At 31.5% G+C, this 16,338-nt stretch overlaps 1 protein-coding gene across 3 annotated transcripts in view; it reads left to right on the forward strand.

Moving 5' to 3' along the window:
- The window catches only part of LOC129981961 (LIM/homeobox protein Lhx2-like), a 161,124-nt gene that overhangs the window by 104,158 nt on the left and 40,628 nt on the right, over positions 1-16,338 (forward strand). The gene's annotated exons all lie outside the window — the stretch shown is intronic.

Genomic DNA, 16,338 nt, shown 5'->3' on the forward strand with positions numbered 1-16,338 from the left:
TTTTTTAGGAAAGACACCTATATAAACTTAAAAAGCAAAAACCTTATCTAAATGTAATATATATATATATATATATATATATCCTAGAGAATAGGATAATAGCATTATTCTAGAGCATAGGATAACAGCATTATAGGCTTTGGGTCAAGATTCCCTAAAATTATAGAACTTTGGGATTTTACCAGACCTGCCCTGTCATTTCCCTTGGGGAGATTTATTCTTGTTCACTGCTAGGCAGTAACTACAGAATGCCACTTTCTAAGCCACCGTATATTTTGATGAATTCCTATTAAGCCTCTGATCAGTTCATTAGCCTGGGCGAATTTCATGAAAGATGGGAACCCAGCCCCATTTCCAGCAACCTGCAGCCGACACAAGGTGGCTTTTCTTGCCGCAGCATTACCTTGTATCTGTCATCTCCGCCAAAGATTTAGGAAGGCCGAGGCTACCGCACAGTTAATGGAAAAGCAGTAAAACGAGAGTTTAACAACTTCAAAGGAGTGTTCCTTTGGAAGAAAGAAACGTTTACCTCCTGCCGAGTGGAACCTCCTCCAAGACTCGAGCCGCTACTGATCATTTTGTTTCTAGCTTTTTCTTTCCTCATTTTCTGTCGGACGGATCAGGTGATAATGATAGCACACTTTTCAGCACGAGATGCAACTCGTTTCACTGAAGTTGATAAAACGAGAACGGATTTAACCCTATTCTTTTATAAGCGCAACAATGGGCTTTATAAAAATGGTGGGAATTAGGTTCTTTGTTATTCATTCTGTGCAAATAGACAATTATATATGAATTTCTTATTACTTGTAAATATTATAATGCATTTAAGCTTATTCGATCGAAATTGATACTGCACGATTGTGCTAAACTTGTTTCGTTTACCTTTTATTAGTACATCAATGAGTTCCTGAAATTAAACTTTATATTAAAAAAGTGACTAGAAATATATGTTCCATTGTATATGTCGTACCATTAGATATTCAAAAGTAAATTTCACATTGCTTTTAGATATTAAAAAGCATTCCTAATGACAGATCATGTCAGTTGTGGCACCAATTCTACATTTTTTTGAATCAAAATTTTTCCATCTGCTGTTTATTTTCTTGTATAAGAAGTATGCAGGAAGTATAGTAATCGTCAAAAAATTCGAATGTTAGAATTTGACGAATCTCCACGTGTTAGAGCTCCCTGAATTCGAAAAACACATTTTTGAGAAACTGTCTGTCTGTGACAAAGATAACTCAAAAATGCTTTGAGTTAGACGAATGAAATTTGGTAAACAATCAGATTTGCAGATATCTATCAAATTTTGAATAAACTCCGCTCAGGGGAAGTCTGCACGTCTGTTCTGATGTTCTAATATAAATTAGCACTGTTCTAGTATAAATTAGCACTGTTCTAGTATAAATGAGCACTGTTCTAGTATAAATTACCACTGTTCTAATATAAATTAGCACTGTTCTAGTATAAATTAGCACTGTTCTAGTATAAATTAGCACTGTTCTAGTATAAATTACCACTGTTCTAGTATAAATGAGCACTGTTCTAATATAAATGTTCTACTATAAATTAGCACCGTAATTAAAAAACGAAGAGAGTAGATAGATAAAACTGGATACACAGATTAAATATCTTTAGTATAGACACCTACCAAATTTTGAGTGAATTTCAAAAAGGTGTTCACCTTTTGTCGGTCTGTACTTTCAGAAGCTTGTAAATGCGTTATCTCAAAAACGCAATAATTCAAAAATAGCAGAGTTGGTATGTGATTTTGTGATTTTAAGTGCAGTTAGATGTTAAATTTTTGTTTAAATCGGTTGGGAAGAACGCGTCTGAAGACCTCATTTGGTTTTTGGATATTTTTGATCGCATGCCAGGGATTAATCACTAAAAACACGGGCCAAAAATCACATGATAGATTCAGTAAATGTACGAAATTCACGCCAAAGATTGATAATTGTAACTATTGTATGCCAATGACGTGCAAGGCGTTCACTGGGATAACAGCTTTATTAGAGAGCATCTGAGACAGTGGCCAGGATAGCCTGGTTGGTAGAGAGTAGGATTCGCATCCCTTAGGCTGTGCGTTCGAACCACGCCGGCCGAAGACTCTCCGTGTGTGTAATGGCTGGCGCACGTAAAAATCTGTCGTCACAAAGTCCTCCATGGCGAGAGTAGTGCCAGTGGGGGTTCCACTGGTTCCGAGGTAATAATTCTCTGATTCAGGTCTAAATTACGGTCTGTGAATGAAATGCATGAATGAAGCCCGCCCCGTAAAAAAGGTTGTGAGACGTGAGTGTCATCTTCATTTGAGCTGGAAGTCAGGCTTCTGCTCTTGGGTGCTCAGGGGTCTTTACCCTTAGAAACTATTGCCAAAACACTTGGCTTAAAATAGTCACGCGACAACAACTGAGAAAGTTTTGGAAAAACTACTCCCGTTGGTTATATACTATGTTATAAATTGTGTCTATTTTTATAAAAATTAACATAACTTAAGGGAAATTTGCTATTTGTTGTTAGAGTAAGGCAGTAGAACTTTACTTATAGTTGCAGATGTTTCAGGTTCTATTTTGATTATTCAACCAATTCATTAAAATGTAAATAACATGAAATAACCAAAGTCAAATTAGTAAGAATTTTTCTCCAGAGAAAGAATTATTTTACCTTCTCTTATCTAAGATTAGCTTTAATGTCTTGACATGAACACAGTTTTTACAATTATTTAAGTATATTCATGGTTGCCAACGGACAAATTGAAATCAGATGTTGTAAAATATCTAAATGTGTATTTAAAATTGATGAAAGTAGGAAGTATATTTTTTAGGGTCTTAAAAAGGGTTAAATAAAGATTCATTTTAAATTGCGACTATACAATCAAAAAAGATCCTGTTTCTTTCGATCTTACGTTACCAAAATTGATCAATGTGACTCCTCTTTGTTATATCGCATTGAACAAAATAATTGACTCTCAGTTTTTTTTTTTTTTTTTTTTTTTTCTACTTTAATATATTTATAAAATTTTTACATGGAGTGAATGCTAGAAAAATCACCGTAAATATAAATGCTTCAATAAAATGTAAGGGAATGTTCGTTAATTAGAAAAATTATTTTTAAAATTTATAATTAGATTATAATTATAATTCTTTAAAAAATTAATAATCAGGTAAAAATTGTTCTTTGTTTTTTTTTTTTTTTTTTTTTTTGAGAATTAATTTTTTTTCTTCAAAATAACATTCTTTTTTTTTTTTATCATTTCTGATTTCAAATAAAGATTGAGTTATAATGTTTCAATTAGTTTAAGTTGGCGAGATTTTGGTTTTTAAATTTTAGTACCATGAGTTCGAGATTAGCTTTACTGAAGGACAGGAGTATAAAGATGATTCTTCGTGTGTGAGTTTGGAACATGCGATAGTTAAATTTCTTTACGTTGGCGTGGAGTGGAAGTTAAGATAAAAGGTTGTAAACCCTTTACAAAAATACTCCTAAAGCAACCCTTATATTGTTTCAAAGATAGCTAATCAGAACTAGACTTACTTAAATCATTGATTTTTAAATGGCGCAGAAAATCATTTGATCACAAATTAAAACTTTCATTTTCTTCTTTCAGACTGAGCTGAAATAATTAAGAAAATCATCTTCATTCAACAGATATCCTTAAAGGATTTTTTAGGCATGTGTTGGCTTAAATGTAATAAAAATTAGATTAAATTAAAGGTAAGATAGGCATCGGAAGTAATGAATTCAGAGCACGTATTCTTCATTGAAATCCCATTACTACTGAAAGTGTGTACATTTTGTGGTCAATGTTATTTATCGATTTATCATATAGATCGGTTATTGTTAGACATTACATGTTATTATTACTAATATCTGTGTCGCTTATTATCAGTAATAACCTGCTTTTCACATTGACCTAACATATAAATAATTGTTTAAAATAATAAATTTTATAATTGTTCAATTTTCCGATTTTGTTTCGTGCATTTCCTGCTTCACATGTTAATGAAGAATATGGACCTTTTCTGTTAGCTGGTTGAATCCAAAATTTATCACAAATCTATAATTTTGATGGCAAATACAGATTCATATATTTAAGATGCTGTATTTTTCAAAAATTAATTTTCAAGCGTAATTCACAAAGACCCACAGGGTCAGTCCTTTAACTTTTTTAGTTGAAAATCTAACCTACAAACATTATTTTCTTGAATTCAGAAAGTTCTAAAACGATGATAATCCTCAAAATTCCATGGTCAAATTTGTTAACGGTTACTTTCACTTCGTATATCAGAAAATAAAAATATCATCATAATATCAAAACATTAAACAGATTCTAATTTGGTACTTGAAATGTGCTTTTTTGTTCTATAATAATAATAGTTTAATAGATTAATCTGTGCTTTACTGTTAGAGAATAACCGATATTACAAAAGAATTTTATTCTAAAAGCGGATCTCGAAACGAAATTTAAAAGTAAAATATTTGAATTCTCTCAAGCTAAACAGAAATATCTAATGCATTATCCTTCTAAAATTTCAGGTCAAATATTTCAAAAAAATTGACATGTAGAGAATGACATGACGTTAGCTCATTTTGTTGAGATTGACATTTCGGGAACATGTTTAAAAATATAGGTCATAATTATTCCTACATCGATACTTTTCTTCTTCTTTATTATATTTACGATATGCTAAAAAATATCATCGCATTCGTTAGAAAATTTGACCTAGAACTTTTGATGAATCATCACCTTTTAAACCACTCGAAAAAAATAATAATAAGATCTATCTTTCTGTCTTTGAACACGATATCTCAAAAACGAAAAGAACTAGACATATTTAATTAACTACAACGCTTACACTAAAATTAAGGATGCTTCATATTTTATAAAATCTGTTTAAGTAAAATTCCCCAATTCGTCTATCTTTATGTATTTGAATATAATTATTTAAAAAGTACCGAATTACGAATTTTTTTTTAAATATACAAAACTAACCTACATCTCATAGCTTATATGGTTTCTTCAAGAGCCGTTAAATTAAAAAAAATTTTAAAACAATAATCGAAGATGACGAACAAAGAATATTGCAAATTTGTGAAATATTGCACAAAAGGATTTATTATTAATTGTAAGTACGCTTACATTAATTATCTTTTATCTTAATTATCTTTTCAATTAATTATCTCTTTTTTATATTCTTCACTGGGTATTGAATATTAACAACGAAGCAAAAGAATAAACAATTGTTTTAGAATTGGGGATGGTTAAACATGTAAGAATTGAAGTTTCTCACGGGTTTGATGGGTTTTTTTTATTTGATACTAGCCACCTTCGTCGATCATCTGGTCCTGTGGGAATATTAATTTAACAGCCTTGTATATAAACTTCATTCAAAATTGAACAGAAATCTGAAAATTTGATGTAAACAACGGATAGCAAATTTCATCCTCCTGACAAAAAAAGATCATTTGTGAGTAATCTTATTTACAGACAGACAGCGACAGATAGACAGACTGATAAAATTCCATGCATAATTTCTGACTCAAGGAAGCTTGAAACGGGAAGACTCATCAAAGCACGAGATGGTTAGTTTGATAATTATGATATTTTTTTTTTCGTTTTCTATTTCGCATACGATAAAGTAAAAAGAAAAAAAAAATTTATTTATCTTACAAATTATGCTGTGATTTTATAGAATTCTTTTGGAAAGAACAGACTGACAAATTTCTCTATTGACGGATTTCACACGAAATTTAATAGAAATCTAGAAATTTTTTTGTTCAAAATGTTATCCCTCTTTTCATTCATCTACTTTTTTTTCTTTTTCGTAAGTTCCATAAATGATTACTTTAGATTTAAAAATGTCTGACCCATGAAAATTCGAGGTAATAAATTGACATGTCCAGATTGTGCATAATTACAAACCTTTTTCCTTGTAAATTATTTTCCTTTTGTAATAGAGTAGAACCAGCGGCAGTGGTCTCCCTATAACTTTATCGCATTCTCTCTAATAAAGGTTTCTCCCAGAGAACATTTTGCATGACATGAACATAATATAATTACGAAATATTAACCTTTGGCGTGGATTTAGCTTTTCTACTGAATCTGTTATGTCATCCTTGGCGAGTCATTTGGCGATTAATCCCTGGTTTGTGGTTAATAGTATCCGAAAATCGAATTAGTGTTTAGATGCGTTTTTCTCAACCAATTGAAACAAACATTTGATACAAAACTGCACTTGTAGTCACAAAATCTTTTACCAAATTTGATATATTTAATTCAATGAGTTTTTGAATTATCGCGTTTCCATGTTTTTGAAAATACAGACCGACAGACAGTCAGCCTATAGTTGGATTTGTCTCAAAATTTGATGAGTGCCTACACTATAGGTTTTAAATGCGTGTGCCGAATCTTATCCATGTAGCTCTGTTCGTTTTGTAGTTATCATATTAACTCAGATTCGAACAGCCAGACAGGCAGACTTCCTCTGAAAGGGATTTTGCTCAAAATATGATAGAAAAGTGCGAATGTGGTGTAAAGACCATATAGCAAATTTCATTCGTCAAGCTCAAAGAGTTTTTGAGTTATTTTTTGTCACAGACAGAGAGATGGACATTTTCCAAAAATTTCTCAGATAGATTTAAAACGCGTGATTCGGTGAAATATTGAGTTCGAATTTTTTAACGATTACAATGCTTTCTCTATAATATGTTCACTAGAAAGTAAAAAGTGTTACGATTCAGCAGGTATGCCAAGGGCTATGTTCAAAAACAGTGATAGAAGGAATTCATAAATACTCCTACAAAGATATATAACCTTAAAAATGTTTCATTTGCATTACCACCCAAGGGACAAAAGGTGAAAAGTGAGTTGAATGAAGGAGAGAGACACTAACATAGATTCTTTAGGGCCTGCTAAGCATGAAGTACTAGAGCTGGAACCTGGAATTTTGTATAAAATGTGTGAGATTACAAGTATTCTTTAGAGGATTTTGAATTTTCTTAATGCTTGTTACAGTCAATATTGAATTTAGAACTAATGTAGAAAATTTTCTGCTGCAAAGCTTGACATTGCAGATTTACACACAGTAAGAGTTTTCATTTAAAGCTTGTTAATCACTTTGATCCATCAGACTCTTCATTTAAAACTGCGCATTTACCACTACCAAGAATCTTTATTTAATGCTGCTTGGACTCTTTCCATCAAATCCATTAAAAATTGCATATTGGTACAGAATAAAAATTTTATTTAATGCTGCTTGGACTCTTTCCATCAAATCCATTAAAAATTGCATATTGGTACGGAATAAAAATTTTATTTAATGCTGCTTGGACTCTTTCCATCAAATCCATTAAAAATTGCATATTGGTACAGAATAAAAATTTTATTTAATGCTGCTTGGACTCTTTCCATCAAATCCATTAAAAATTGCATATTGGTACGGAATAAAAATTTTATTTAATGCTGCTTGGACTCTTTCCATCAAATCCATTAAAAATTGCATATTGGTACAGAATAAAAATTTTATTTAATGCTGCTTGGACTCTTTCCATCAAATCCATTAAAAATTGCATATTGGTACAGAATAAAAATTTTATTTAAAGCTGCTTGGACTCTTTCCATCAAATCCATTAAAAATTGCATATTGGTACGGAATAAAAATTTTATTTAATGCTGCTTGGACTCTTTTCATCAAATCCATTAAAAATTGCATATTGGTACAGAATAAAAATTTTATTTAATGCTGCTTGGACTCTTTCCATCAAATCCATTAAAAATTGGATATTGGTACAGAATAAAAATTTTATTTCCAGTTGCTTGGTTATTTTATTTCATCAGATTTAAGATTGGCAAACATTAGGTATCTTTACTACAAATAAAACGGCGTCTGTGCGCGTCTGTTGGTATTCCTCGAGACATACCATTTGATATAAAGCTTTCAAGTTTGGCACGAATATACTTTGGAAATTACGAATCCACTCCTCTAGATTATATTTTCAAATTTTAATAAAATTTTGGTGTGAAGGTTACACTACGAAATTTATCTATATCCATAAGTTCGGTGATAAGATTTTATACTACATATTATCCAACCAGCATCTTGTTTTTGGAGTTAATATGTTCACATACATAGGCTCCAACAGAGAGGTAAACTGATCACTGACGGATTTATTCCAACACGAGGTATAAATGTTCAAATATAGTATAAAGACATATTGTAAATTTCACTCTAGTTTTTTTTTGCATTTACGAGTTATTTTGTTCGATGACAGACAAATATCTCATTCAGAATCTAACCTTAATATCGATTTTTTTTATATAATAGAAATTTCGAACTGTATAATAGATATTCTGTTATTAATATCGAAATGCTTTTATCAATTATTTTTAAAAAACAATGTCTCTGTTTCCTGAACCGGCATCAAAAAATTTAACTTTATTCTTCAGTCATAAAGCCACTGAATTTTTTTGAAAAAAGTTTCAAAATTGGCGTTGGAGCGAAATTTTACATTACAAAAATTTGTGAAAAATCATTATCTGAGAGTTATATTTTAGGACTCAAGACATTATTTAAACATGAACAGAAAACAAAGTTTGATTTTTATGCACTTTAGTGGTCACTCGAGCAAATATCATGCATTTTTATTTAAATAAATAAATAAATAAATAATAAAACAGCATATTATTGGAAGGTTTTGTATTGGTGAAATTAAATATTATTTAATATTTAATTTGGGCACATTTTATTATTTTTTTAAATTTATTATTATTGTTATGCTAATATTATTTTAAGAATACGCTTAAATTATTATTGGAGAATGCAAAATATAGAACCAAAATAAGTCACATTCATGATCCTTTTATCAAAATTAGTCAATGTTTAAAGAACTCTTGCAAAAAGATAGATAACTGATTAAAGAGTATGTTATAATGCAAATAACTAACACACTTGAGCACTGTCTTATTTTTAAAACTACAAATAAACAATTTGGGAAAAGAGAAATCACGATTTAAAATTTAATCTCTATCACCCGGCTTTTTGATTATCCGAGATTAGTCACGGTTCCAGTCAGCTCAATTAAGAGAAATTAGAAAGACCCTGGTGCCTCTCTTCTCTTCAACTGAAAGTTTACCATCAACTACACCTTCTAAATAGCTGGTATGTACATCACCTCCATCAGAGAGGGAAAAGGAATGTCCACACCACCTGTCTGGAGTGATACAGTAGCCAAAAACACTTCAATTCATTTCCAGGTCAATCTGTATTCAACACAATCCACACAAACGTCGGCCTTTCTCAAAGGGACCCAAGTAGAGTGACAAGTGAGAAATTTCGCAACCGAATTTTGAGATATTTATTCCTTTCACGAAACCTGTTTTCTTTTATATTTTTTTTTCTGTGCTCTGGAACCCGCTTTCTTCTCATTCTTCTGCTTCTTTATCTTTTCTTTCTCTCATCTTATTTTTATTTCTTTCTTTCCGTAGAGTGGGGAAGGGAGGGGGGTCGGCCTGACCTCTGACAGATAACAAAAATCATCCCACTGGGTTACGAGTATGTTTTTGGTCCTTTTCTTCTTGAAAAGAGGAGTGTTTTTATTAGCTTTGTCGGCTGTTAACTTCTGCAGTATGAACTAATCTCTTTTATATACCTGGGCTTTTTGGTTTCTTTATTTTGCTTCTTTTTTTTTCTATGCAAACCCGGGAGGTAGCCGCGGAAGGCGCTCTCCTTCCCGTACGTGTGGTCCCCGCTGTTTCACAACAATGCTCAACTTATTCGAAAGAAATAAAAGTTTTGAGTTTTGTAGGAAAATTCCGTAAGTTGTTTTGAAAGATAGACTGGATAGACGTAGCCATGAAAACGGGCAACAATGATCAGTTTTTGGTTCTTTTGAAAATAGTATTTAAATCTCTTAAATTAAATGTAGTTATTTGACTTAATCATATCTGATTTTGACTATAGTGCAGATTGTTTAAATCCACTTATTGGAAAAAGTAATTTGTAAAGTTTTCAGTTGGTGTAAACTTGTTTTCTTCGTATAATAAATTCGAAAGTTGCAGCTGAAAAAACTCTTCTTTATAGTATCCAATCGAAAGTGGGAAAAGTTTATTTTGGAAGCTTTTACAACTGACGTCAATCAACAGCTTTTATAATTGATGTCAATCAAGACTGTTTGATTGTGTAACAAATATATTTAATAATTTTTGACCACACGTTGCAAATAGCTTTTAATCATCTTAAATATGAATTATACAGAAGTAAATCGTCATAAAAATCTTTGATATTAGAGTGTATTTTTTTAACATCCGAACTCCACAACACCAAATATAATGGTTGGGATTATGTTTGCCTCTCGATCTTCTATCTGATCACAACTAATCAATAGCTCCACCAGTAGGGTGGCAACATTCGGATTATGGTTTTATCATCAAATTTGTTAAATATGTAGCAAATGTTAAATCAGATCCGTTCTACTATCTATAATTCGTCAACTGTCTATTTCTATCCATCAGAAACTATCAGTAATTCGGCCTATAGCTTTATAATCAAATGTATTAATAGATGTATGAAATGCTAAATCTAATCAGTTGATGGCTGTGCGATGGTCAGCTTAAATGGGAGTGTACGAACTTGACTAACCAAAAGCGAAATATGACAGAAACCTTGAGTAATTTTAAATCAATACCCCAACCTGCTAGTTGACGAAGTTCGGCGTATAATTTTATCGCCAAATTTGTTAAATATGTATCAAATGTTAAATGAAATCTTTCGACTTGATGGCTGTCTGATAGTCTTCGTACATGTGAGCGTCTGAGACAAATCAAAAGCGCAACAAGATAGACAAATGAAATTGAATAAATGAGCTGAAACCAAAATTGAAGACCTATATCAAATTTGTAGTCAATTAATCAACAGCAAAGCGGACATCCTGAGACATAAGACATACGGACATCCTGGACATAAGAGTAAAATATAAACCAATCCTTGCTGTTTTATGTTCTCTTTGGGAAAGCGACGAGGGAAGAACAGTTGATATTTTTGTAATGAAGTCAATTCATGGCTACGTGCGTCAATTGCGTTGCGCCAATTTAATTTGGAAATTCGAGGCGTATTTTGCAATAAGGAAAATAGCGAGACTTCACTTTGCTGCGTGTTGTTAAATGACATAAGGAATTACCACGTCATGTCATGACACAATATGCTTATATGTTCAGTGATGCACTGATACGATTATGAGGCTGTTTTAAATTACTTTTTTTTGCTTATTATCAACTTAATATTGGAAAATTCTGAGGGTTATTTATGAACTATATAACTTTGCAGGTGTCATTTCTAGTTAGCAGTTCTTTGTTACTAAATATGTGTCTTTTGTTTATAGGATTTGTACAATTTAAAGTTATTGCTGTTTTTAAAATTTTAAATTTTACTGTAAAGATTTTAATTTCTGGCAGATTACCCTTCCAGTTTTATACTTTTTTACTACTGTCTAAATAAACGAACCCTTCTAATTTAAAATTATGTTGGCTAAGAGTCTATAACTTATGGATTAAGGGTCATTTTTGTATCGAATTATAAAGAAATTAAAATTATTATTTAATTTGTTTAAAATTGCATTCAGTTTGATTCCAATATAAAGGGATTAATTTGTACTTACTTATTTGTAAATTATAATAAGAGACAGAGTACTTTTGTTAGTATTGATAATTTATTTCCGGTATTATTAAGCCTTGAGTTACCAGTTAGATAAATATTTATAGTGTTTCCGAAATACTAATGTTAAAAATCTTTTGCAAGATGCAGGTTTCGGTTTTATGCGTTAGAAAATGACAGATAGATGGTTTTTCTCTACTATGAAATCTCTTTACTATTCCTTAAACGCATTATTTCTTGTTTATTCCTTAATTATTTGCAAAAAATGCTACGAAATTTTTTATAAGGTCAATTCGAAAAGCCTTTGATAAATAATTAATTTTTTTATTACAATTACATTCATTGATATTCATTTTAAAGCAATAATTAAATCGAAAATTACCATCGTTACTCCTTTGTCTTATTACAATGAACTTTTACTTTCAACAAATCAAGCACTATGTTTAGAAACGAATCAAGTGTTTTATTTTGTTTCAATGTTTGCGATAAATATTTCTAGAACGGAAATTAAAACAAAAAAAGAATTTGATAATCTCGAGTTTTAAATCTAGTTTTGATTTAAGCAAACAAAAACCAAGTTTTAAAACTTTTTTTCCCCAACGGCAACTTCAGTTATTCAAAACTCTTTCCCCGAATCAATCGTCGAGTTATAGATAAGCCGCACAAACACAAACCTGATCTCTGAACCAAAGATGAGTCAATCGCGAAGATATGCTAACAACACAAAAATGCTGCGGTGGTGTCGCCCCAGTTGACCCTAGGATTGGCAGGAGTCATGTAATTCCAATTGAAATGAATGCTCGACATTGGGCAAAAGGCTGATTAACTCAAATTCTGGCTGTGTGCAATACGATATCGGCGTTAAACCGTCGTTTGGTCTTTGCGGGGTGTCTGGTCTGCGTGCGAGGAATACCACGAGTCAGAACAGGGAGCATTTGTATTCCATGACCATTGCGGCGGGGACCGGGGTCGTAAATATTACCTGAGGGAGCGGTGCTACTGAAGTTCTCCGCTTTCTTCTTTTTCGTGTGTGTAGTGGTTTTCTCGAATTGTTTAGCTTACATCATGTCGTGTAGTAAATGGATCTTTACTTGTAGAGGTATGTAATGTGACATGGACAATTCGGCTACTGTTCCATTTCGGAGGAGAAACATTGTAGCTCGAGAGTTGCTTATGCTTTTTCGGTTCTTTTGTTGTTGTTTTCGATTGGGATAACTTTAATTTTGAGAATTAGTCATTTGTTTTACTATTGCATACTATAAAGTTATTAAAGGGTAGTTTTATTTTAAATTGCTCTCTTAAAAATTAAATTATTACATGAGTTCTCTTTATAATGATTATTTCCCGAGAAAGCGGTCCTCGGGAAATGAAGTTCTCCATTTTCTTCATCTCTTTCGTGTGTGCGGTGGTTTATTGGAATTGTGTAACGAGGACCATGCCTTGTAGTAAACGAATCTTTATTTGTGTGGTTAAACGATTTGACTGCTTGTTCACTTTTCGAAGAAGTAATATAGTTTGAGAAGGGCGTTGCTATTTCTGTTTTTCAGTTGTTGTTTGTCATCAAATTGAGACAATTATTCTATAAAATTATTAAAAGCACGCTCTGAATAATAATTACTATTTCAGGAATTAAATTATTTTTCAAGCTACATAAACATAAATAACTGAGGGAAATTAACTTCATCTTTGTCTTTTTCGAGAACGCTGTGGGGTTTTTTTTTAGAATTGTGTCGTTGTTGTTTCTTATGGCACTTGCCACTGACAAGTACGAATACGGCGATTTAAGCTAGAGGGGGAGCGTCTCTTGTTTTTATAGTAGCGCCAACTAGGGCCGAGGACGACTTTGCTATCCACGCATCACTCATTCGCTTGCAGAACCCCTTTTAACAGGATGGCACATTCACACATTTCACAGATAGAACAACCATGCCCAAACCGGGACTCCCAGACCACGGGGAAGACGCGCTACCCCTATGCCAGGACGCAAGCTTTAGAATTGTTTAATGGACATCATGTCATCTAGTAAATGAACCTTTGCTTGTGGTATTAGTTAATGTTACAAGGATGGTTTGGATAGTAAAATACATTAATGAAGAAAGGGGTGGTTTCAGAATAGGTGTTCATTTATTTCGGTTCTTTTATTATTATTTTTTTAAGTTGAAACACATGGACTAGCGGAAGATTAACTTAGCATTATTGGATTAACGTAGATTAAGAATGGAACTACGTCTAATTGTTCCAATTTTTCCTATACGAAGTATATAACAGAAAATATTGTAATATTCCAAAAATTCAACTACAAGAATTGAATGAATTTCTATATACCAAAACTTCTGCAAGCTGGAAACTTCTGAAACATTCTCTGAATTCTGCTGTCTGTTTTCTGAACACATCAACGGATAAAATTAGTAATTTAGTAAATTGTAGATTTCCATCAAATTTTGAAGGAAAGCAACAGATGAAATAATACGATAGACCGAGAAGATCCCAAGCTATAGTAATAAAATCTGATGTATGGTTTTAGAACTATAATTGAAAATTTGCAACAAAGTTTGGATCGAAATCATCTGAAGACCGATGATATGGCAATTTAATCATATTGCTGCATTCGAAAATATCTCAGAAACTGATCTACATTGTTAACTAAAATTTGGAATGCAGTTTTGTTGTTCGAACTTTAGATCTGTATAAAATTTTAGATCAAAGTTATCTGAAATTAGAACTTCGAAACATCTATTCTTTTTTGTTAGTTTCTTCTATACGAAGTATCAAGAAAGTACTGTAATCTTCAAGTAATTCGGACTCGAGCTTTTGACGAATATCCATGCTTTAGAGTCCCTGAGTTTGAAAAACACATTTTTCGAAAATGTCTATCTGAGACAAAGACAACTCAAAAATACTTTGATCTAGACAAATAGAATTTTATGTGCGACTTTATAACAAATTTGTTGATTTCAGTCAAATTTTGAGGAAAATCCGTCCAGAGGAAGTCAGTCTGTCCGGATATTCGAACAAAACACAATAACTACAAAACAAAGAAAGCTAGATAGATAAAATTCGGTACACAAATTTAACATCTATACTGAAGGCATTTTGAGTCAAATCTTACAATAAGTTCGACATCTGTCGCTTTTTACTTTCAGAAGTATGTAAACGCGACAATTTAAAAACGCAAAGATTCAAATATGTCAAACTTAGTATGTGAACTTTGAGAATGCAATTATGCCAAATTTTGGTTCAATTGATTGGGAAAAAGCGCGTCTAAAATTGAAATTCACTTTTATTAGAGTATGCAAAAAAGTGTTGGAGAGGCCACTTCTGTCGGTTCTTCTCTACTCTATGGAGCTTAAAATGCGCCAGTTTGAGTAAGTTACCAGAAAATCGAGGGAAGAACAATCGCGTTGATTATGTTTTTATTTATTATTGTCATTGTGTTTATATTAATGTTGCGAATAAAAATTTCCAAATGAAAGATCCATTGAATCGCGAAAGTCAAGTTCTTTTGATTTCAGCTTCTTGAATTCGGAATGACATATTTTATGCTATTTTTTTTAATTAAAATATGTGACTACATTCTGTATTAAGTTCTTGAAAAACGTTGGAAAATAGTTATATTTTTGAATTTTTACATAAAAAAGATTTCTAAAAACATCTGTGAATCCAAAATATACCAGTTAAGTGACAACAGCATTTTACAAATTGGAAAAAAAGGGCTTTTTTGACCAAAAAACAGGTATAAAGCAAAAATGTTCTAGTTTAATGAGTATCAAATAACTTGCTTAAAATTTTGAAGTTAGTTTGAGAAATATATTATCTTGTCCCTGAATTAAAAAAATAAGCCATATATCTATATATTCTTTAAATATTGTGCTTCAAATGATAAATAACATAAAATTTTCTTTTTTTTTTCACATTTTGAAGCATTAAAACAACTATAAAATATTTCTAAATGAATAGATTCCATTTTCTTTAGTTCAGGAACTAGAAAATGCATTAAGACATTATTATACCAAATTTGAACAAATAATTATGCATTAGATTTTAATATGAGATTTTTCGTAAGAAAAACTACCAAAGATTAGAATTTGAAAAATTAGCATCTAAAGATATAAAGTAACATTAAAACATATGGAAACATAAATGTAAAAATCAGTATAACGTCTCCAAAAATAGACTTGGGAAAAAAAAAAAAAAAAAAAAAAAAAAGGGTTTTATAAAGAAACTTGGGTAAACATCAAGAATATTAAATAAAGAAAATCGACCCTCCAATTTAGTCGCCTACCTTAATTCACATGGGAGGGGGGAGGGAAGAGAACCCTAAATCCTAATGAAATGAAACAAAGAATTTTTAAGTATTTTATCTCTTTCTCGTATACATAGAGAAAGTACAGTAATTATCAAAAAAATTCGAACTCGAGGATTTGACGTATCTCCAAACCTTAGACCTCCGTGGTTACGAAAAACACATTTTAGGAAAATGTCCGTCTGTCAATCTGTGATGAAGATAACTCAAAAACGATTTGTTCCAAATAGATGAAATTTGGTATTCGACATTTACTCTAAATCTGTAGATTTAGATTGTCCGTCAATGCCACGTAAAGCGTTCTCTGCGATAACACTTTTATTAGAGAATATCCGAGAAGATTTTTGGGAAACCACTACTGCTGGTTTTTTTTAAAAATGAAAC

The sequence above is a fragment of the Argiope bruennichi genome, chromosome 8 (assembly GCF_947563725.1).
Source record: "Argiope bruennichi chromosome 8, qqArgBrue1.1, whole genome shotgun sequence".
Classification (NCBI taxonomy): domain Eukaryota; kingdom Metazoa; phylum Arthropoda; class Arachnida; order Araneae; family Araneidae; genus Argiope; species Argiope bruennichi.